At 38.5% G+C, this 24,423-nt stretch overlaps 1 long non-coding RNA gene across 1 annotated transcript; it reads right to left on the reverse strand.

Moving 5' to 3' along the window:
• Positions 1 to 763: 763 nt before the first annotated feature.
• Positions 764 to 24,262, reverse strand: LOC308351856. Its single transcript, XR_013967613.1, has 5 exons — positions 24,050 to 24,262; positions 13,857 to 13,977; positions 10,389 to 10,496; positions 5,450 to 5,486; positions 764 to 3,691 (listed from the first exon to the last, which is right to left on the reverse strand). It is a non-coding gene; the product is annotated as an uncharacterized lncRNA (long non-coding RNA).
• Between the last annotated feature and the right edge of the window lie 161 nt (positions 24,263 to 24,423).

The raw sequence follows: 24,423 nt of genomic DNA on the forward strand, positions 1-24,423 counted from the left end.
GTCACACCACTTTTTTTTCCCCCAATGCAGGCTTTGAGTTCACGACCCTGAATGATGAAGACCTACGCTGAGATCAAGAGTCCCATGCCCAATTCAGACGCCCAAAAGACTGAGCCCCACCTAGGGGCTCCAAGGTCACACCACTCTTAAGTGTTCTAAGAACTCCATAGAAGCAGGTATTAGAAGGCCAGCTGTCTCCTTCCTTGTCATTCTGCCACCATGAATCTGATCAGTTCTTTCTGCCAAAGACAGAGGCTCCTCTTAGAACTCTGGCTATAAGATAAACTCTTTTATCTTTTTCATAACCTGAATGGGTAATGTGTCCTGATTTAACACATCTGTCAGCCTTGTCCCTGACAGGGAAATGCACTGCCAGCTATCATTAAGACCTGCACTCTGCAAATGCACCGCACTGTTTTCTGAAACTCAAGTAACACTAACATATCCCAACATAAAATAATTCAGTGACATCTCAGCATAATTCATTCATTTACATTTTGGCTATCAACAATTACACAAACCCTGAAAATTTGTAACAGGGTCATAGAGCACATAATATTTTTAAAAAATCAGTTAGATAAACATTATTTAGAAATTACTCAATTAAAATGTCATTTATATACCCCAAGCAGTAAACCATATACCACGTGCCCCCAAAAAACCCCTAAAAAACCCGTCTTCAATTGCAAAGGTGATATTTTTGAAAAAAGAATTTACCACAAGAATCCACTTTGTCCCCCCCCCAAAAATCACATACTTGAACTTTAAACAAAATTCACATTTTATTTAAGTTGAAATAAACTATACAAAATTGATCTTCTTCACCAAAAATAACAGCAATATTTTCTGTATTATTCCTAGATAAACCACAAAACACTTATTTTTGTAGGTTTTCCAGGTTTTGTTTATAAATCAAGACGAGGCAGTAGATATAGTCATGGAAAAAGACAGAGGAAAACAGACAAATTAGTTGTCAGTATCCATGGCCTCTGATCCTGCCTTGACCATGAACAGAGGTGTTCAACATATACCTGCTAAAAAGCTTATGAAGTCGTAGGTGTTTCAACATACACGTGCTAAAGAGCTTATGAAGATGTAGGCTCAACAAAGGAATGTAAACAGCAACAACCCAATGTGGAACAACAATGGCAGGCTCTTCCATTCAAACTTTAATTGTAACTTGTTCCGTTAAGTTCATTTGATAAAGACAAAATCTCTACTGCAATCCTTGCTTGGCAACCTCACCTGTTTCTGTCTGGTAACTCCCTGAACTGTCCATTACAGATTTTTAACATACTAACACTCCTACTACTCAAGGGTCACTCATGAGCTTCTTGTAACATTTTCTAAAATGTATCCCTTCCCCCCATACCTCTTCAAAATCTTTATCTTCTAAGAAGTGATAACTCAATACCCGACAACTGGATCCAGTGATAATAAATGTTATGTCTAAAATGACTTAACTAAAACAATTCCCAAGGGTCACTAGCAGAAATCCCATAGAAGTGTAATGTGGCACTTTCAATGCTATCTTCTGGAAGAACAGGTATGTCTCCAAAGCACGAGAGTTTAAACAGGGGCCATTTAAATAGGCAGATTATCAATGGCTAATATACTCAATGAGAGGTCAATATGTCAAGATATTCAGTGATTAAGTGGCCTACGTACTCCTGACAGCTTTTCTGTAAGATGTTTTCAAATTTCTTACAGATTTTTCCAAATATCAAACATAAGAGAAAGCCTACTTTAAACATTTCTTAGGTATTTTCAATGGTTTCTGAGTTTTCTGTAGGAAGCTCTGACTTAGTTGTATAGAGTTTGATATATGTGTCCACCATTAAATCGAGATCATGTTTTATGTCAAAATTTATGTTAAGCAAAGCCAAGTTACTTGACCTTTGGTCTGTCAAAGTGTTCCTCAGGTATGCTTTGAGACGCTTTCGCCCATTTTCATAGCGTTCATTCTCAACCTTCATCACAGGAAGAATACACAGGACTTTCAGCAGTGCATAAACATTAGGAAAAAACTTGATGTCTGGTAGATGGAGGGCTTCATAAATGGTAGATGGAAGCTCTATATCTTTCCCTCTGTGTTTCCATTTGATTCTCCAGCAATGCAGCTCAGCTGAGAGTGTGTCGGGATTGGGCAAGTCACTTCTGTACATGTCAGCATGGTGTTCCTCTGATGTATTAAATTTGAGCTGTCCCATGACAGAGGGTACAAGAGATAAGCATTTAAGAGCTTTGAGGTGCTGTTCTGAGAATATATCTTTCAGTTCCTGAATAATGTGTTCCACTGTTGGAACACTTAGAGTTTCTTTATAGTAACTCTCAGAGGTGAGCTGAGATTCCAGGTTACCTTGCTGGGCTCTGCGGAATTTCCCGGGGAGTTTCATCTGAATATCAAGTTTAGTTGCCAAATTTGTGGCTTCTTCGAACCAAAATTCATGATAAACTTCAATATTTTCCATCACTTCATTTAGTGAATGCAGCACTGCAGTCAAGCTACTGGCTGCAAAGAAGACATCAGAGGTCTGCCCTTGGAGATTTTTCCCAAAGGCTCTTGTAAAAGATAGAACATTTTTAAGAACAACAATGGTAACGATGAAATCAAAATCTGTTACTGCACTGCAGAGTACAAAAGCTCGACCAGCTATATAGTTATTCCACCTAATATTTGTATCGCTATTTATACCATCTAAACATAAAACAAGTGCTTGTAGGAGGTCCACTAAAATTTCAAAAGCATCATGCCTGCCTGTCCACTGAGAATGGCAGATCTCCTTCAGTTCTTTACCCTTTTCCTCATTGTTCTGAAAGAGGACAGAAATTACATTGTCAAGCTCCAAAAGCAGTTGTGGAGATCGATGGAAGAAAGAACAAACTTCCTCAATTGTTCCTAACGCAACAGATACTCCCACAACAGGCACTGATTTTGCCAGCCACATATTTAAGGCACAGGAAGAGCAAAGTGTGTAGACAGCTTGGGGATATTTCTCTAAAAGTCTAGAAGCAACAACTTTCATTTTGGAAGAAAATCCACTGGACACAATGTAAGCCTGGCCACGACAATACTCCATGTTTAACCCCCACTTCTCAGTTATCGTAGTGTGAAATTTCACAGCCAAAATTTCTGCATCAGCTTCATAAGGCAAGAAGCCCACAAATTCCTCTCTCAGGTTATGAGATTCATCAACAAACCTCACCAACACAGGCAAGTGTTCTTCTCCTGCTATGTCCACTACGTCATCAGTGATGATGGAAAAGAAGTGCGAGTCTCTCACTTCCCTGAGAGTTTCTTCCCGAATGCAGCTCTCACAGATCTCTAGCATCTGTTTCTGCTGTGTTTTCGAGCAGAACAATGTGTTAACTGCTGTTGTCTCAAAGCGCTTTCTCAGAACCTCTTCACCAGAATTTATCCGGCACTCCAGCAGTGCTTGAAAGTTATCAGGAGTAAAGAGACCCTCTGGGATTTCATCAGTTTCATGCCCATCCAGAGGTATGTTTTGTTTTCCCATAAGAATCAAAATTTCAAATAGAGATTTTAAGTATTCTTTGTTTTCTTTCTCTTCAAGGGTTAAAGGTAAAATATCTTCATCCTGTTCCTCACCCCCTTCTTCTGCACTAGGATTCTGAGCGTTGCTGTTGTTTATTTCTTTATGTTTTGGTTCCTGTTCAGAAGTTTCATCAACTGGAAAAAAAAATTAATTTTATAAAAAGGCTCAGGAGGAACCATACAAACAAAAAAATTGTATTTTTGATTGGTTAAATATTTAAAATTCACAAACTCATCCATTCAACATTCATAAGGCACCTACTGGACCACAGACTAGGGTAGAGAGGTTACAATAAGGCACACTCTAGAGGAGGAGACAAAAACTGTATTACAGATATATTTTAATCCTACAGTGAATGTTGTAAGAGAGAAATGATTTCTTATAAACTTAACAAGGCATGTGACATAAAATATATACAGAGCTCTAACAGTCTGTGCCCTCAGAAAAAAGAAAAGAAAGAGAACTAGTATTTACTGAGGCACTGTGTTGGCATTTTATACGTATCACATTATTCCTTCTACAGGCAGGTGCTATCAACCCCATTTGATAAATGAGGAAAGTAAATAACTGCCCAAGGTCACAGATATGGTTAGAAGGATGGAGATAAAATTCAAATCCAAGCCTGTGTGGCTCCAAGATCCAGGCTGATGCAGCTTCTGTGAAATTAAGCTACATTTTTATATGGAAGAGGAGAGTGATACAAGCCAATAAAACATAAAGTATATTCAGGCAATTTTTTAAACTTTATTTATTTATTTTATATTCAGGCCATTTGTAAAGCTAATATTAGACTACTAGAAGTATCTTTGTATTTGGATAGGAAAACTGAGGCTCTGAGGTGAGTGTCCTGCCCACTGTCATACATACAACCTTGCAAGTCCTGAACCCTGTGGTCCCATCTAGGCTCATTTTCTGATTAATTATCATGGGACATTAGAAGCTCCAACAACAAAATGAGTATAATCGCCCAAATCTGTCACCTGGTGTCAAGCCACTCTACTTCTGTAAAGAATATTCTTCCTTCCTTTGCCTGACTCTAGGTCTCCTCTCCCCAGGACTACTGTGAGAATTAAGTCAATTAAGAAAAGCACTTAGAATAAAGACTGGGTACACAGTACACATAAAGACTTAACGTTAATAATAACAGCAACACAGTAGTAGGAGGAGACAGAGAAAGGAGGAATAATAGCAATCACTGACAAGAACAAAAACAACTTCTGGTCCTCATTTTTTGGTGACAGAGGTCATCTATCAGTACCCTGCAGAAAGGCTTCTGACTCCCACTCTCTATTAGGTTAAGTGTTCCCATAGCATTTACTCCTTAAAAATGTATCAAGAACTTATTATGAGGGCTCCTGGGTGGTTCAGTTGTTAGGCATCTGCCTTTGGCTCAGGTCATGATCCCAGGATCCTGGGATCGGGCTCCCTGCTCAGTGGGGAGCCTGCTTCTCCCTCTGCCTCTGCCTGTCGCTCTACCTGCTTGTGCTCTCTCTCTGTTGGATAAATAAATAAAATCTTTAAGGAAAAAAAAAAAAGAAAAAGAGCTTATTATGCACCACACATTGGGTAGACGAAGATTCTGCTCTTGTCCTTCCTGCTGCCTCTCCTTCCCTATTCTGGAACATTCTGTCTGTGTGTCTGCTGGTCCTATCACACCAAGAGCACAGCCCTAGCGGGGAGAAGGCAAACTGTATGGCACAGAAGCACTCAATTAAGAAACTAAGCTAACACTTTAGTCTCACCGACAATTCCAGACCATGGGACAATGCCTACCACACACTTACATCATTCTCACGGCAGGTTTTGGACATAAAACATAATTATTTGTCCTTACCAGGTCAAGGCCTTTTTAAAAGACATTCAGAAGTTGAGTCATTAACACTATCACTTACTTTTTTTCTGTTTCAGTGTCCTGATTTCATCTTCACTCTAAATGACAAGAAAAAAGAAAACAATACCTTTAAGAAAACTGAACTCTAGCACATTACTGTAGACTCATAAGTAAAAAGCATATCTTGACTCAAATTTAATTCCTTCAAGAGCATAAATTCCTTCTAAGGAGAACATTCTTCAAACAGAGATGACAGAAAAACCAGAAGTATAATTTACTAATGACTCCAAGCTCATAATAAAATACTAGAGGGGAAAGAATACATTGTTTAACTTACTTTATACTTAAATCATCATAACTTTGGGTTACAAGTGTTTGCTGGCTAATAAAAGGCATGAAAGTACAGGATGGGCATTCCAAAGGGTCACAAATCATGTTCCCTACTCAATCCAATCCTGGGGGAATGCCAGGTACACTGAGGGATCCCAGAATCTAACATAAAAGCTATGAACAATCCCTGGGAAGGAGACAGTAACACAGTGCAGAATGGAAGAGAAATGGATGCACACAGCACAGAGTGCAAGTGGCATATACATACAGGGTTAGACCGAGGAAGAACTTCCCAGTTGTGTCCTTTTCTCTCCCTCTAACCCCCCACAATGTTTAAATCACACCCCACCCCATTACTATTCTCGGGCAGACAAACAGCAGTACCAGCTGGAGTTAGCAGGGTACCTGCTAGGCAGCATGGAAACACGATACTGCTAACAAGAAATGTCAACAGGTTAGCCAATCTGGAACATTCCCTCATTAACCTGTGAGTTGCAACTGCAAGGATGGCAGGCAGATCTGGAAGAGTATGTCTGCAATAAGGTATTTGAGGTTCCCAAGGGACAGAATATGGGGAAATGATAGCTACAGGATGGGAAGTTGCTGAGCATCCCACCCCTGGTACGTATTATTAAGAAGAATGCTGATGTGGAGGACTGTTGTGGAGTGTCAGTGTTCATCTCAGAGAAGTCCCAGAAAAACAAATAAATAAATAGAAGGAAAGAAATGCATGAAGAATTTATAAAAACTGAGGACCTCTCAGAACTTAAAGATGTAAATCCAGATAATTAAAAAAAAACATCTCGACCCCGTTTAGCAAAAATTTAAAATGTCAAATATAAGGAAAAAAAACTAAAGACTTTGAGGGAGAAAAGCAGATCATCTAAAAAGGAGCAGGAATCAGGCTGGCATCAGACTTCAATAGCAATAACAGATGCAAAAACTAGAAAGAATCAGTATTGCACAGACTGTACATATCCTCTTATGTATCATTTAATTGTAACACTCCAAATAAAAATTACAGTAAGGTGTTAAAAAAATAAACCCTGTAAACCAAAAACAAAAATAATCCTATGTTAACAGAATAGGGGAATTTACAAAACACTTCTGGCTAATCAATGAAAGCACTACATGTCTAAAATTGTGGGATACAACTAAAACACACTTAGACATTTACAGCTTGAATATACATAAATATGAACTAAACATTCAAGAAGCCAGAAAAAGAGCTAAAAAGTAAATCCCTCAAATCAAGAAGAAACCAATAAAATAGCTCACAAGTACAAATATCATTGATAAAACTAACCACTGTTTTTTTGAAAAGACTATTAAAATAATCTTAGGTTCAGAAAAAAATAAGCATTCCAAAATCCTAGCTGCAGTTCATAAACTCTTGAGAACAAATGAAACACAAGAAGAGAAAACCAATAAATAAATCAAAACGACAATCAAAATATTCCCTCACCTACCCCAAGCCCTCTGTTTTATGGTTTAACTTTCAAGAGCAGACAGTATATATATATATATATATATATATATATATATATATATATATACATATATATATACACACACACCTTACATAAGTTTCTCTAGAAAAATTAAGAGGGAAAAAAAGGAAAGCTATCCAATTTCTTTTATAAGGCTAATAGAGCCTTGATATCATAACTGGGTAAGAGGAGAACACAAAAAGAAAATCAGAGGACAACACTTAAAATTATAAATGCAAAATCCTAAATAAAACATTAACCAACTAAATCAAACAAATGAAGAGAGAGATACTGCAATCAATTAGGGTTCGTCACAGGAATGCAAAGATGGTTCAACATTAGAAAATCCATCAATGTTGTTCACTGCTTTAAAAAAAATTGTGGGGGCGCCTGGGTGGCTCAGTGGGTTGAGGCCTCTGCCTTCGGCTCGGGTCATGATCTTGGGGTCCTGGGATCAGGTCCTGCATCGGGCTCTCTGCTCGGCGGGGAGCCTGCTTCCTCCCCTCTCTCTGTCTGCCTCTCTGCCTACTTGTGATCTCTCTGTCAAATAAATAAATAAAATCTTAAAAAAAAAATCGTGAACTTTTCTACTCAACAGATGCAATGAAATCTTCTGATAAGTTCAACAAGGTATGATAAAAATTCTGAACATGAGGACAAAAAGGGAATAAAAGGAATTTCCTTAACTTCATAAAAATTATTTAACAGTATCAACAACAAATGGCACATTTAATGCCACAAATGTACCAGCTGTGACATTCCTGGGATTGTTCAAAACAGCACTCTTAGGGGTCTGGACTCAACAGTAACACAGGCAACAGAAAAATTTTAATTATGAGGATAGGAAGAAGAGGCAAATCTGGAGGATGATATATAATCAATCACACAGAAAACTTGGTGGACTATTAGGATTAATAAAAAGGGGTCTTCAAAATTGCTAGAAACAATCTCAACCAGAATACATAATCTATACCAAAAATAACCATAGTGTATTTAGGAAGTAAATTAAGGAAGAATGTACATATTGTTCTCTTTTAAAGAACTGCAGCAAAAACCCTGAAGTTTTTTCTAATTTTTTTACTTTGTGTACTCCTAAAAGTATTTTTAAAATTTTTAATTTATTTTAAAGATTTTATTTATTTATCTGAGAGACACTGCACAAGCCAGAGCCAGAGCGGGGTGGGAGGGGGTAGAAGGAAAAGCAGACTCCCCACTGAGCAGGGAGTCCGAATCAGGGCTCAATCCCAGGACCCTGAAATCATGACCTGAGCCAAAGAGAGGCTTAACCAACTGAACCATCCAGGTGCCCCTATAAGTATTCTAACAGTGTTTTCAAAGAACTAGTATTTAGTTTTGTTAATAACTGCTATTACTTGATAGCTGTTTTTTTCTGTTTATAGACAGGACTAATACTGCAAAGATGGTAATTCAAAGCATTCACGATGAAAATCCCCATACAATTTTTTTTTTTTAAAGATTTTTATTTATTTATTTGACAGACAGAGATCACAAGTAGGCAGAGAGACAGGCAGAGAGAGAAGGGGAAGCAGGCTCCCCGCTGAGCAGAGAGCCCAATGCGGGGCTCGATCCCAGGACCCCGAGATCATGACCCGAGCCGAAGGCAGAGGCTTTAATCCACTGAGCCACCCAGGCGCGCCCCCCTCCACAAATACAATTTCTTTTTTTTTTTTTTTTTTTTTAAAGATTTTATTTATTTATTTGACAGACAGATCACAAGTAGGCAGAGAGGCAGGCAGAGAGAGAAGGGAGGAAGCAGGCTCCCTGCTGAGCAGAGAGCCCGATGCGGGGCTCGATCCCAGGATGCTGGGATCATGACCTGAGCCGAAGGCAGCGGCTTTAACCCACTGAGCCACCCAGGCGCCCCACACAAATACAATTTCTATAACCTGACAAAAAGAATTCTCTGTATCGTTCCAATTTTAGTATATGTGCTGCCGAAGCAAGCACATGACAAAAAGAATTCTCAAATTCATCTGGAGGGAAAAAGGCCCACAAATAGCTAAGACAATTTTGAAAAAGAAGAGTTAAGAAATCACTGTATTTGAAAGCAAGATATATTATAAAGCTATGGTAATAAAGACATACAAACTCCAAATCAATGAAAGATATAAATATGAAAGGTAAACATAGAAACAGAAAAAATGAGGAATATTAGATAAATGTCTTTAAAAAGCACACAGCAGGCAGAATGAAATGACAAATATTAAATACACTAGCATGGATACCAAAAAGAGAGGAAATGAGAATGGTAATATTGGAAGGAGGAAGAAAAAATAAAATAAGGGTCTCGTCGGTGGCAACAAAGACAGAAAGTCATGGACTGAGGAGTCTCAGGAATTTAATGTTGTTCACCTAATGTCAACAAAAAAAAACCAGATAGGTTTCAAGCATTAGAACTAAAGGGTATCAAAGGAATATAAAAACATGCATAAATGATGCCATATACAGAGATTTAAAAGCTTTTTCTAACTCTGTCAGTACTTAATAGTGACAGAACCTCTACATAAAAGCATCCATGTCTTAACTTTTATTTTTTTAAATTTTATTCTTTTTTAAAGATTTTATTTATTTATTCATGGGGGGGAGGGAGGGAGAGAGAGAGAGAGACAGAGAGAGAGAGAGAGGCAGAGGCATAGGGGGAAGCAAGTGCCCCGCTGAGCAGGGAACTGGAATGCAGGACTCAATCCCAGACCCTGGGATCATGACCTGAGCCAAAGATAGATGCTTAACCAACTGAGCCACCCAGGCGCCCCCCCACACCCCCATGTCTTAACTTTTATACCTTCCCTTTCTTTATCCCTTTGTGCTGAATTCTGGAAATACCCCTCAGCTCCACTTTCCTTACTATAAAAGAAAAGGTAGTGTTCCCCCCCACCCCCAGGAAGGGAATGTGCTAGTGGTCTATAACTGACAGCATATTTTGGCCCAAGGCAATGAGTATCAACGGGCTAAATCAAAAGGCTAAATCTGAAAAAGACTTCCCAATTTACGTATTAAACTAATCGTCTCACATCCATGCTACTTCAATAACCACAGTACTCACTTCCCATGCTACCTTTGAAACAGAGACTAACTTGGGTTCAATTTTAACATGAATGCATCTGTATTTGATTTCATAGTATTATGGGGCATGGGAAAGTCAAAACTACATTGACATACCAATTCTTTTATTCGTTTTCTGTGTCTACTATGTGGATTGTTCAAATGACTGGTAAGATCAAATATTGTTGGTATTGCATTATCTCGAAGAACTGTCCTATAAGGACTCTGAAAAAGAAAAATATGTTAACTCAGAGACAGTCTGTAAGAATGTATTACACATAAAGAAAATGCTACGTTAATGACTTCCCCAGTACTCCTTCAACTCCAGCTCTAAAGTGTAGAGACTTGCAGAATGACAATGTCAGTCCAGAAGAGCTTATTATTTCTAACTCTTTTTGCATTTGCCCTTCTGGCAATCTTACTATTTAAAAAAAAAAGGAACGGAACTGATGGTATGCATAAAAAATTAAATGTATTTGCATATTTCATATATACTTCTAATTCATCCTCCCAGTGACTTCATCTATCCTGCCCTTCCATGAGCCCACCAAATGTACGCAGGAACAAAAGTTTCTCAATCTATCCTTTGTATATTCTTAGTAATTTTTTCCTTCTTTACCTATGTTCACTCCACTTTCACTACTATTACTGAGAAGAATGAAGGTATAGTGAAATAATATTGGACTGGGTCAGACCCAGGAGACCCAGGAACTAGTCCAAATTCTACCAGTTACTCACTATAAGATCCTGGTCAAATACTTTCCCTTTCTGGACCTCAGTTTCCTCTTCTGAATAAAATTCAAGTATTGAACTAGACCAATATTTCCTAAAATGAAATGATTCACATACTAATGATAAGGCTTGCATTCCATCACCTGCACTTTTACATAATCCACTCATTTTTAAAGTTAGCATTGTCTTAGGCAATACAAACTATAAAATAATGATTTTGATGAGCTACGTATATTTTTAACACATACGTGAAACTCCTAAAATAAAAATTGACTCATATGCCACTTGAATTCATTCATAACCATGATATACATAATTGGATTTTGCAAACACTATACTAGGTATTTCTAAATTTCTAATTCTAACATTCTTATCACTGGAGGATGACTATTCTCTATTCTAATTCCTGTTAACCTAATCCAACCTGGCTATAAACTGGATGTTGACCGTCTTCAACAGTCAACCCAGAGGTCAGGTAGGGACAAGAAGTTTATTAACAGGAAGAGTAACAGATGAATAACTGTAGTCTAGTCTAAAGAAACAGTGCCTTTAATTTCTTCACAGGTCTGCACTGATAAAGACACACACTCTTCTTTTCAAAAAGCTTTCTTGGGAGCAGTGATTATTTCAAAGCTAACTATTAAAGCATGTTCAAAGTAGATGCCAAAGAAAAATAACAACTGTATTTTTTTTTCACCAAGGGAAGGAAAGTTAGGATGATATGAAGAAAAAAATACATCACTAAAGGGAACCCACTATCTCGGGTTTTATCTAAAGAGTGTTAAACACATTTGGGAAGTACTTCTATTCAGAGTCAATATTCTCCATTTCAACCCCATGCCTCATGGAAAACACAAAGAAGAAAACCTTTTTTTTTTTTTTTCATCTATTTCTTAATGATACTCAACTTCTAGTGCTGAGCCAATTATCCCGAGTCTACCAGGAATTTTGAATCAAACTGATTAGGGACACAATCACTGAAGGGAGCAGAAACTATACCATACCCCAAACATTTCACCTTTCCTGCTTAGCAAACATGTCACGACATACAAACATATACAGTCAACTCTTGATATCTTACCAATTATTAAATAAGGAGAGGAGGGATAAAACATTCCTAATACATTTCTTAAATTTAAATCAAATTAATTTGCTATAAAGCAAAGATATTACAGACCAAAAAACAACATGAATTAAAAACACATTACTTTTTACAAATACTGACTTAAAAGTTCACATGCAAAAAAGAGCTATATTCAATTTATGTGCATGACAGTTTCAACTCAGTATCAAGATTTAATCTTTAACTGTTGAACTAAGGTTTGAGCATAAAGCAATGCTCTTACTCTAGCATTAAAGATAATATTTGGCTTTGGTTAAAGTAGCCATGAATGTTTAGTGATGAAACCTTCAATGCCAAATTAATCAAATCAAACCTCTCAAACATTTGGTTATCTATACCATATAAGCCAGTTTTTAATAGCAGTATTTTCTTCTACATGTGTAGAAAGAACATCTTCTCGTATTTGCATTAACTTACTCAAGACTGAAGAATCATGTGGAAATTTAAAAAGCAAAAATAGCTCATCTTTCTGTTCTATGCTCTGACTAAACAAGAATATGGGTGAACTATTAATTTTACATTTCTCACATTAATCTCACTGGAACTGTCTAATAAAGAGACCATATTTATTACTAAAATAAAAATGTATATGGCTTGTATATTTAAAATAATAATTTGGGATATTTTTACTTAATGTCAAGAACATAAAAATGGTTTGCCTTTTAAACATATGAAATCCTTTATTTTGGTTGATCATTATTACCCTCTTAACAAAGCAAGGCAAAAATATCCCTCAAATATTTGTGATTAAACTGTTGAACCGGAATTGGCTCACCTCCCAATGACTTCACAAGTATCTGCTTCAATTAATTTTGAGAAATAAAATAACCCAATCATTCTTTAGTTTTCTGATGCCTCTGCAAAATGTATCTGAAAAAAATATCAAAATAAATTGCTGCGTAACAATATATAGTGTATCTTCAAATCAAGTTTATGTCTATCCCAATATCTGAGATGATACATTAGTTATACCTAAACAAGAGTATAATATTTAACAAAACTGTCTTCCTAACTAGTTTTTAAAGTGTTTCAAGTCTGCTTCATTTCAATCAAATCTGCCCTATTTGTGTCTCTAATAATTCACAGCAACAACAGAATCACAGAGGGTTAAAAATGTTAAAATCTCAGGAATTATGTGGTTTAATCTCCTTATTAGATTTTGGGGCCCAGAAAGGGAAAGTGACATGGCCAAATTCACATAGTTAACAGTAGTAAGGATGAGAGATCCTGGTCCTGATATGAAATTGAGAAATACTGATGGAAAAATTTTTTCACATTAAATATATAATTTGCTGCTTCTTGTAACTTGAACATAAAAATAAGGGTGGGTTCTAACAGTACATATGAAAACATGAAAACAAAGAGCTCCATTTCTCAATGAAGATTTCACTCATACAAAAAGCTCTGGAGAAGATGCTCCAAGTAAAAACACAAACTCTACCTTAAACATACACTTTAATAATTACCAAAAATTTTCTGAAGGCTGCATAAGAAAAGTAAAAGTGGCAACCTCTGGTGAGTAGGAATGGGACATCAGAAACAGGCGGGGTTAAAAAAAAATCTCAGGTTTTTAAGAACACAATAGATACCAATCAGCTCCGAATTTGTCTTCGACTTTAAAAAAAGTGGTGGGGGGCAAGGATACACCCCAACATTAATAAAGATTTTCAACCGGATACTGAGTGAGAGAGAGACAGAAAACAAACAACTTAAGCCCTTCTATTACTTACAGTTCTACAGATCATGGAGGTCTCAAAGTGTTTGGCACATAATCGATAATGTTTATTTAGTTGATCAGGCGTTTTATCTTCTAAGTCTGCTCTCCTACAATTCTCCACCCACTTCTGGCATCTATAAATAAAACCAAAATACAATTATGAAATATGAGCTCAATGTTTATATTTCAGCATTCAGCTATAAGGCAAAGATACATTATAAACGATGGATTCCTGCTCCCCTTTCTCTGCAGAACATAATTTGGAGAAGCTGACTGATAACAAAATGAGAGCTAAAAGAAACCTTAGAGGGGCGCCTGGGTGGCTCAATGGTTTAAAGCCTCTGCCTTCCGCTCAGGTCATGATCCCAGGGTCCTGGGACAGAGCCCCGCATCGGGCTCTCTGCTCAGCAGGGAGCCTGCTTCCTCCTCTCTCTGCCTGCTTCTCTGCCTACTTGTGATCTCTGTCAAATAAATAAATAAAATCTTTTAAAAAATAAATAAATAAAAGAAACTTTAGAAATCATTTAGTACATTCAATTATAGACAAGCTTAAAAAGTAACTTGCTCAGAATCCTGTACAAAATCAGCAGTAAAACTAGAACTTAAATCTGAGTCTTTCAATTCCCAGGACATCCTTGCACCAGAGAGGACTCAATTATCAGCAGTTCAACCAAACACTTGCACAACCATGAGACCCATGGCCTAACATTTCCCTCAGGATTTCAACTTAAACAAGGATATGAAACAACACTGTCATTGCAAAAAATCAGTAAATAGATGTTCTATAAATCATTTAGAGTTTCTTCCAGGAGCATGATGGCCTGTGTTCATTTGCCTTATTATGAACATGACTTATTCTCTACAATATGTACAAGATTAGATTGGCAAGCTCCATGACTGCAGGGATTCTACACAATCTAGTACACAGAAGGTGTTGAAGATAGTGAACAAGACAAAGTCCATGCCCTTTTGGTGTTTACAAATCTGCAGAAAAACAAATAATAATAATGACAACAACAATGACGACGATGCACACTAAGCACGTGCTATAAGCCAGACACTGTTCTAAGTCCTTTACAAAAGGGGTACATTATACCCTGTATGTAGATGAAGAAATGAAGGAACAGAAATGTTAAGTAATTTGCTAAAGCTCACAACTAATCTTGCTTTCCTTCATTCCTCAAGTTTCTAGGAATAAAAATGCTGTCATAGTCACAAGTTTAAAAACATGGGGGGCCTGGGTGGCTCAGTCATTAAGTGTCTGCCTTCAAGTCAGGTCATGATCCCAGAGTCCTGGGATCAAGCCCAGCATTGGGCTCCCTGCTTGGCAGGGAGCCTGCTTCTCCCTCTCCCACTCCCCCTGCTTGTGTTCCCTCTCTCGCTGTGTCTCTCTCTGTCAAATAAATAAATAAAATCTTTAAAAAAAATTGAAAACATAGTTTATTTTATAATCGCATTATAGTATGTCTTAATATTACAGCTCACCCCTCCACACATACACACTCTGACACTTAACTCCCTCTACTCTCAGTATGTAAAACCATGGTGAAATGTTGATTATCTAACTGAAACTGAAACCACACCTAAATTGCGCAGCATTTCATTCAGCCAAGAAGTGTTACTGCACAGTAATGATACCTAAGATGTCCATATTTTAATAGTTTTACATGGTTGTGCAATATGATTTCATAAACATTTCATGTTTCAACACCTAAATATTTAGCACAGAAACTGCCTCACTAAAAAATAATTTGCCATACTGCTACAGCTGTTTGTTTTTTAATTCATAGATCTCTGAAGACCTTCCATACAGAACACTACTGTCTGTATTATCTCTGAACTAAGTTGAGACAGATTCCTGATACGACAAGCATTCAGATTCAGTCAAGGATAGGTCGGGCAGATAGCCCAAATAGCTACATCTATGTCTGCCATATCAATACCTAGAAGTAAATCTAGTGAAAGATGTGCAAGACCCTCTAACTGAAAAAGATTTTAAATAACTTCAATAAGTGGAGGAATATACAAGTTCATGGATTGGTATATGGAATTCTAAAGGTATCAATTCCCCTCAAATTGATTTATGAGTTCAAGCCCCATGTTGGGTATAGAGATTACTTAAATAAACTTAAAAAATAAAAAAAGAGAGAGAAATTAGATGTCATTAAAAAAACAGGCAAAACTCATCTATGGTGATTATGCAGAAAAAAAGTTAATTAATATAGGAGACCTGAGATTGCTATCCTTAGGAAAAGCCCGCTTGTAAAGACAGCCTTTTGGCTGGTGCCTGGAAGAAACTTGGTTAATAAATAGTTCCCTACACTGACATAAAACTTTCCCTAACTGATAAGGTGGCTCATTGTATTTAGGACTATGGAAACAACATGATTTATTTATTTATTTTTTTAAAGTTTTTTTTTTTAATTTACTTATTTGACAGACAGATCACAAGTAGGCAGAGAGGCAGGCAGAGAGAGAAGGGAGGAAGCAGGCTCCCTGTTGAGCAGAGAGCCCGATGCGGGGCTCGATCCCAGGACGCTAGGATCATGACCTGAGCCGAAGGCAGCGGCTTTAACCCACTGAGCCACCCAGGTGCCCCTATGATTTATTTTTTTAAACAATATTTTTATACTGAACATCTGCCTTCCTTCTGGGAGTCTAGAATTTTAATATACCCTTGACAGAGAGTGTCTGTGTGACTACCTTGCAATAAAAACTTTGGGCACCAGGAGCGCCTGGGTGGCTCAGTCAAGTGTCTGCCTTCCTCTGCCTTCTGCTCAGGTCATGATCCCGGGGTCCTGGGATAGAGCCCCACATCGGGCTCCATGCTTGGTGGGAAGCCTGCTTCTCCCTCTCCCACTCCCCCTGCTTGTGTTCTAGCTCTCACTGTCTCTGTCAAATAAATAAATAAAATCTTTTTAAGGGGAGGGGCACTGGATCTCTAACGGGCTTTTCTGGGTGGAAATATGTTCTGTATCTCAAACATTAACTGGGTATTCATTTTATAAAATATTCATCAAGTTCTAGACTACTGACTTTACATTCTTTTCTATGTATGTCATGTATCAATAAAAGATTCCCTCACTCTGTCCCTCATTCTCAATAACCAACTAATCTGATTGTATCCAGTAGGACAATGACTCTCACTAGGGATAGTGGCATAATGACTGAGAGAGCCTCGGGGGAGAGGGAGTTTGGGATACTAGTAATAGACTATTTTTTTTCTAAATCTGGGCAAAAGCTTCATGGACAGGTCACCCTGAAAATCCAACAAGCCATGCAACACTAATGATTTGTGATGGTCTTGCATATATACATTTTATATCAATAAAGTTATAAAAATTATATATGACAAGTTTTTTACATATGTGTGTACATGTATGTATACACACATGTGTATATATACTTGAATGCTTTTAAGGATATACATAATTATCTCTCAAATTGACCACTGTCTCCCCTTTCCTAGCTCTCCCTCTCATTATTCTGCGCCCTGTACTCCCAGACTCTGTAGCCTTTTCCCTTAGCAGAGTGAAATGATTCTCTGAATCCATCTAACTTCCAAACTGGTCTTTTGCCTTTCCCTAACCCTTTCTCCACACTGCAGAGTAAACGTTTTTGTTTTTTATTTTTTAAGATTTTATTTATGAGAGAGAGAGAGAGAGTGCACACATGAGAGAACACAAGTTGGAGGAGAGGGAGAAGCAGACTCCCCACTGAGCAGGGAACCCAACATGGGGCTCACGGGTCTCAACCCCAGGACCTTGGGATCAATGACCTGAGATGAAGGCAGACACTTAAAAAACTGAATCACCCAGGTGCCCCTTAAATATCATTTCTTGAATGAAACTTTTCCTAATTCAGGTGTATATACATATATGTAGAACTATGTATACGCACACATAGGAAATACTCCCCTTCCTCTCTGTATATGGTCTCTCAACATCCTTTACTTATCTATATCATTACCATCAGTATAAACGTGCCCTAGTATCTCCCATCTAAAAAATTCCATTAACCTGGATCCTCTGCAAAGCAAAACTAGAGCCCATTTTCACAGTCTCCACTTTGTCTCACATTCTTTCCTCTATCAGTTCCAAGGAGGGTTCTACTTTATCTCTTTTCCACTGAAATTGCTCAACAGTATGAATGATTTCAATCCTGCCAAATCCGATGGTCACTTTTTATCCTCATTTCAATCACCCTTTCAGTACCATTCAGCCTTTTTGTGTATTCTTCCCTTTGATGGTCTCCTACTTGCAGCATTTCCAAAAACATATTTTAAGAAACTCTAGTCAACTGTTTCATTAAAAAAAAAAGTTCCATGGTCAAGTAAGTTTCAGTAATATTACATATTTTATTATATTTTTGGGGTTTCAGATGTTTCTGTGGAACTTTGAACACATTACTTAATTTCTCTGTCCCTGCTTTGGTCATCTGAAAAGCAGGGACTATGTCAAAACCTATTGCAAGGGTTAAATGAAATAATGTACATAAAACACATAGAACACTGCCTGGCACATAGAATACTGAAGTATTCTGTAAGAAGTATTATCATTACAACTCACAGCATTGGTTGGAGGATTAAATGAGATATGAAAACACTTTAAGATCATATTTTATAGATATGATTCTCAAACTTCACAGTTTTTTTACCCTCTTATTGAGGACCCAAAGAGCTTTTGTTTATTAATATTTATCACTATATCAATATTTATCATCTATAAAACCAAATACACTTTTAAAATAGTTATTAATTCATTAAAACTTGCAATCCCATTATATGTTAATATATGTAATATTTTAATGAAAAATAACTGCATTTTCCATAACAAAAAAATAATTTAGTGAAAAGTGGCACTGTTTTCCATCTTCGCAAATCTCTTTAATGCTAGATTCTCACATCCGCTTTTGTATTTTATCTGTTGCCATATGTGGTTTTGGTTAAAGTATATGAAGAAAATCTGGCCTCACACTGCTATGCAGTTAAAAAGGTAATTAAAATATTCCTCTCTTACCCACATTACTATGGATATTCTTTAATACTACACAAAAACTCCACAAGTGGTGGTTTCTTAAAGATGAGTTGTGATATGTAATCTGACACCAGACCAATGAGATTTCTCACTCTATTACACTGAAATTTCTTGGTGTATCTTATACTTTGAATAGGGCTTTTTTTTTTTTTTTTAAGATTTTATTTATTATTTATTTGACAGACAGAGATCACAAGTAAGCAGAGAGGCAGGCAAACAGAGAGGAAGGGAAGCAGGCTCCCTGCTGAGCAGAGAGCGCAATACGGGGCTCGATCCCAAGACTCTGGGATCATGACTGGAGTGGAAGGCAGAGGCTTTATCCACTGAGCCACCCAGGTGCCCCTGAATAGGGCTTTTATCTGTGCATGTCTTTGTGAAATTATGAATTGGCCAATTTGGAAAATATCAGTTCAGCCAGTTATGCAAACCACCCTTATACAATTTATTTTAAAAATCACGTTTATCAATATCACCATCAATCTCAACAGAAAAGTCTTAAGAGAGTTGTCAAGCTCAAAGTGGTGCATTTAAATTTTCCAAAATTCTAATTTTTGCTTGAATGTCAATTGTTTCCCTTGAAGTGGCAGGCTTCCATTCATTTGTGAGAAAATGTCTACCACACACTGGCATCTGTATAATCATACTTGGGAAATTTTAGAAAATATAACAGACAACTTTTCAGAGCAATGATATTATCATGTTATGGACCTCCTCAGAAACTCCAGTGCACACTCCTAAAAGAATGAGCATGAAAAAGGCAAATAATGTCAGTTTTTAACCCTGTGGACTCCTTGAAAGTCTTGGGGGACCTTCATGAGTGCCCAAAAAAACCACTGTTTTGCATTTTACAAGGCAGAGTACATCAATTCTTAATTTACTTTGATTAAATTGCCAAAAGAACCTTGGAAGACCTCACCATCTTAGGGCTGAGTTAAAACTAATTGCCTGAGAAGGAAGAAGAGGGCTTCAGTTGCCCAACTCGCTCTAATAGGAGCACTTCATTAGCTCTACTTGTACCTTCACCTCATCTAGGTATGAGATCTACTATGAGCTGCCCCTAGGTTCCTGCCAAGCCTTGGCATTGATCAAGCCGTCCTCGGGTGATCCAGTTTTAGGCAGGTTTTTTTTCTTTTAACTTTAATTTTAGGTAATCTATGATCTCTCTACCATCATCCTAAAGTAAGTCGATTCAATTATTTTATAGTTAAAAAAAAAAAGAAAGAATATGTAACGGGGATAAAAGGCACAGCATAGGGAATATAGTCAGTGTTACAGTAACAGCACTATATGGTGACACTTGTGGTGAACACTGCATAATGTATAGACTTAATAGAATCACTACACTGTACATCTGAAACTAATGCTGAACATTGTCAACTATACTTCAATTAAAAAAACTAAAATTAAAATTAATAAAAAAATAAAAAGCACATTAATGCCACTTTTTCTGAACCAATAAAAGGTACTGTATTTTGGGAAATTCTGCACTGTGCCCTTTATTAACTACACTTTTGAATTTTAAATTACTTCAAATAGCTCTTTATAAAAGTGTCCATGGAATTTACAAATAAAACAAAAAGAAATATACTATTTAATAACATTAAATATACTATATTTTTAGTTAACAATATTAGTTAACTTTTCAAGGACAGGTTGGCAATGTCACCTTTTATCAACCTTCCCTACAACTCATTTACAGAAAAAAAACTAATTATAATTAATAACCCTAAAAATACTATAATTAATTCAATGCACACTTCTGAAAACTACTTCTTTATTATAATTAATTCTGGGCACAATAATGAAGAAACTGTCAAAAACAGAAGAATTTGGAATCCTTAGTATGAGGAGATTTGGTTTGGATAAAATAGGATCTTGAAGATATTATGTTAACTAAAATAAACCAGACATAAAGGACAATTATATGATTCCATTTTCATGATGTACACAGAACACACAAATTCATGGAGACTGAAAGCGGGTGGAGCAAGGGAGGGGGTAGGGAAAGAGTTACTGCTTGCTTGGGGTAATGAATAAACTTTTGAAATGGGTAGTGGTAATGGCTGCACAACACTGTGAATGTAATTAATGCCACTGAATTATACACTTAAAAATGGTTAAAATGACAAATTTTATGTTATAAATCTTAACAAAATGTTTAAAAATAATGTATACTAAACAATATACATTAATACTGTATAACATATATTAAAGTGCACTTAATACACATTTTAAATGGGTGAATTGTATGGTATATGAATTTTATCTCAATAAAAATGCTTAAAAAGAATTAAGAAAAGTTCTTAATTTAGTCTTGAAATATTCAAAGCATTCTGACATAGAAAATGGCACAGATTCACTAAGTGTGACTGTAGGAACATAACTAGGACCTCCAAAGAATAAATTATAGGGAGGCATATTCCCACTCAATACAAGGAAGAAACAATAGCTAAAGGTGTCCAAAATCTTGAAGCATCCCTTCACAAAGCAGAGAACAGTCACTGGAGGTGTTTTAGCAAAGGCCCACCTGTCAGGAATGCACAGGGCCCTAAAGGGTCCATAAATACCTTGACAGTGGAATGCAAAATTGTGTCTCTGTCTTTTCTCAAATAAGGTCCTTATGTTAGATTCTCAAAGGGGATAAAATGCACTAGATCTAAAAATTCCTTCCAAATTTGAGACTATACACCCCTATAGGTCATACTCCCTCCCCTCTAAGGAGTGTAATGAAAAGAGCATTTGCTACAGTATACAGACACAAATGACCTGTGGTCCAGAATCAACTTATGTTGCCCTTATTATGAAACTGAAATATACTCTCAAGATTGCCCTTTTGGTAAAAGGAAGATAATGCTTAATGGGGTAAGGCCCAGTCAGATTCAGATGTTCCCCTTCTCTGCTCCCATGGAACCCAACAGCTATTCCTCAGTCTTCCAAAGTAGTTCATCCTCACCACCCTGAACTTTAAACACCAGGAATGTCCCAGGGCTCAATTCTCAGACCTACTCCACTTTACTCACCCCAGAGCATGACATTAAATACCCTCTATAAACTGAGAACACCCATTTTTACAGTCTCTAGTCTGAAAGTCTCTAAATTCCAGAATATTTTTTTATGGTTTTAGCTCTAAAATATTTAGGTTACTGATCTAAATATGGGCCATTTAAGTTCATTTCTGGATATTCCTGAACATTTATTAAGCTCTTCAAACTTCACCTGTCCTAGACCAAACTTTGAATATGTCTCCACTAAACCTGCTCCCTCCCAGACTTCCATAGTTCAGTAAACACTCAGGTTAAAAAAATCTTAGGGTTATTCTTGATTTCCCTTTTTCTCTTACAACCTACATCTAAATCATTAACAAATCCTGTTGGCTTCACCTTCAAAACATGTCTCAAATGCCAGCAGTTTACCACCTCCTCCTCTACTAACCTGGATTACTGCAATTGCCTTTAACTGGTCTTCCTGCTCTCACCTTTGCTTCCCTACAATCTAACAAGCAGCCAGTACTCCTATTTAAAGTACAGTCTCCGGCGCCTGGGTGGTTCACTGGGTTAAAGCCTCTGCCTTCCACTCAGGTCATGATCCCAGGGTCCTGGGATCGAGTCCCGCATCAGGCTCTCTGCTCAGCAGGCAGCCTGTTCCCTTCTCTCTCTGCCTACTTGTGCTCTCTCTCTCTCTGTCAAATAAATAAATAAAATCTTTAAAGTATAGTCTCCCTTCTCTAAACCCATGGATGACTTCCTGTCTCAATCAGAATAAAGACCATAATGCTTTACATTGCCTATAATGTCCCACACAATTTGCCCCTACCATACAAACACACACTTAACTGGTCTCATTTTTTCCCTCTTCCTCCTTCCTTAAACCAGCTCTACTGTCCATGGACTTTTGGCTGTACCTGTTACATGTACGCCCTAACTTTGCATTTACTGTTTCCACAGACCGGAATGCTCTTCCCCTAGATATCTCCATGGCCGGCCTGCTCAGCTACTTCTGGTCTTTCCGCAAATTCACCTTCTTAGTGAGGTCTTCTCTGATCACCTATTTTAAAATAACAACTGTGTCTCCCCTGCTACTCCTTATTCTATGCCCCAACATTTGTCCTTTCTTCAAAGTATTTATCACCATATGACATACTGTACATACATATTTATTTGTCTATTTTCCTCCACTGGAATGTCAACTTCAAGAGAGCAGGGGCTCTGATTTGTTCATCTGTACATTTCCAGTGCTCAGAGCAATGCCTACCACATAGCAGGCCTTCAATAAATATTTGCGGAACTAATAAATAAAATGCTATATTATAATCGTCTTCTTCTATATCTGTCTCCTTAACAGACTGTGAGGTTTCTGCAGGCAGCAACACTGTCTCACTTACATCTGAATTTCCAACACCTAACACTAGTGCTCGGCACACAGTTAAGTGTTGGTTCGAAATGAACGAATCAAGAGAGGCCAAGGAAAATTCTTCAGACTTTCACAGTCCCTTCTCCATCACTCTTTAAATATAAGTCAGAGCGTGTGAGTTACCTCAAGGAAGACATTTCAATACCCATTCCCACGCCCACAGGCGTAGCCCCCCCCCCCACCAACCCTACCCTCCGTTATCCCCAGGATAACCATCACCAGGATAACCAAGTAAGACAATGAGTAACGGTCAGAGCCAGAATTTGAACCAGGATCAAATCCGCCGGAGGAAGTAATTGTAACTTGACGAGATCATAGAAGGTGACCGGACTCCAAAAAGAAACACTGCCCCCGGGAGGAATGGCAAGGAGAAGGGCGGGCCCTGGTGACCCCAACTATAGAATCCAAGTCCCTTTTTTGACAGCTGAGGAAACTAAAGCCTAGAGGAGAAAGCGACCTGCCCGAGGTCACCCAAGCAACATAACCAGGGCGAGAACCCCGCTCATCCCGCCTGCGTGCCGCCCCAGTAGCCTCTTCCTTCGGGTGGTGCCCGCCGCGCCAAGCCCCCGCTGGCGCACGTGCTCCGAGGTCCCCGGGCGCCCGTCGGCCCGCTGCTCCAGGCCCGTTCCCCACCTGCGGCCGAGGCTGGGGTCGACGACCGTGGCCCACTCCCCATGCAGCCCCGGAGCCGGCGGTTGGCAGCGCGCAGCGCGACCTGCGGAGGTGGGCCCGGGCCGCCGGCTCCGCGCCGGCCGCTTACCTGGCCGGATCCCGTGGGAACCTGAAGAAGGCCAGGTCCGACTGCGTGCTCTTCCTCGTGCAGTTGGGGGCAGCGCAGAAGTTCGGCATCGTCGCCCACCCGCCGGCCGGCCCAGCCCTCCCCTCCCCGCCTCCTCAGGGCAGCCCGCCCGCCCGTCGGGGCCGGGGAGGGGAGCCAGGCCGGCCGGCCGGCTCGGCTAGGCCGGCGCGCCGGGGGGAGGGGCGGCGGGAGAGAAGCCGCGAGGGGCAGGAGGGGCGCCGCGGTCCGAGGCCGGGCTGGGGACGCGGCTCCACAGTGCTGTGAGTGGCCGGGAGGATTTACCGCCGCCGCCGCCGCTGCCGCTGGTGCACCTCCCGCCCGCCCGGGACGCTGCC

Source organism: Martes martes (assembly GCF_963455335.1).
Source record: "Martes martes genome assembly, chromosome: 10".
Lineage (NCBI taxonomy): Eukaryota > Metazoa > Chordata > Mammalia > Carnivora > Mustelidae > Martes > Martes martes.